Source organism: Callithrix jacchus, chromosome 6, assembly GCF_049354715.1.
Source record: "Callithrix jacchus isolate 240 chromosome 6, calJac240_pri, whole genome shotgun sequence".
Taxonomy (NCBI): domain Eukaryota; kingdom Metazoa; phylum Chordata; class Mammalia; order Primates; family Cebidae; genus Callithrix; species Callithrix jacchus.
In genome coordinates, this window is record NC_133507.1 from 161,700,766 (window position 1) to 161,701,754 (window position 989).

Genomic DNA, 989 nt, shown 5'->3' on the forward strand with positions numbered 1-989 from the left:
ACACACGCATATTTTCAATGTGTTTGCAACATTTTCGCATCGTGAAGAAGGAAGCGTCTGGAGCAAGTTCCAGGAAACCTGGTCACTGGACAGGAGCGAGGCAGGGACGGCAAGAGGTACCTGAGGGAAGGGTCAGATGCGTATCTCTCGTTCAACACACGTGAGAGTCATAAGCAACGTGATCACACAGGCATTCAGGGAGCCAAGGGGGGACGCTGGCGTCTCTACCTTACATGGAGACCTTCCTGCATAGGGCTGAACCAAGAAGCCGGGGAAAATGTGGCGCAAATTGACGACTGGCCGGCACTCTGCTCCCGTGAGGAGGGAAGAAGTCACAGGAGAACCTCAGTTCCACAATGACCAGACAGGTCTTCAAACTCTTACATTTGAAGCTGAGGGGGAAAGTCAGCCCGGTGAACTGAAGCCCAGAGGCGACAGCCCCCAGCAAAGAGGAGCACTGTCCCCCCGGGCGGAGAGGCAAAGCAGGCAAGCGGAAAGCAGCTGACGGTTAAACATGAGTAAGGGCCGGTGTAGAAGGAGGAGAAGGACCCGCCATCACGGGTGGGAGGGAGCCAGGCCCCCACCATCACAGGCCCATGGCTGTCCCCACCTGGGGAGGACACAGGAACCCAGAGCTGCTGCTCGCCCAAAGGGGGCTCTGGGGGCCAGAAGGCTGCAGGGCTGTGTTCTCACCCACGGTCAGTTCTGGGCCCTCGCTACCCACCCTGGGCCTGCACTGTGGGGACCCAGCCCCGGACAGCACTGACCACCAAGCAGAGAAGTCGGTGTGTAACAGAGAAGTCCGCCCCGCCACACTGTGGCCCCCATGCTGTCCACCTGTGCACTGCCTCACCCCCACTGCCAGGCTGGTAGCTGCATTTTGGGGTCCAGCGCCAGTCCCCTGTCCCTGATCTGTGCCTCTCTAGGGTCTAAGCAGCAACCTCCACGACAGATGGCTGGAGGCAGCTCGGCAAGGGAGGGCAGGCCCC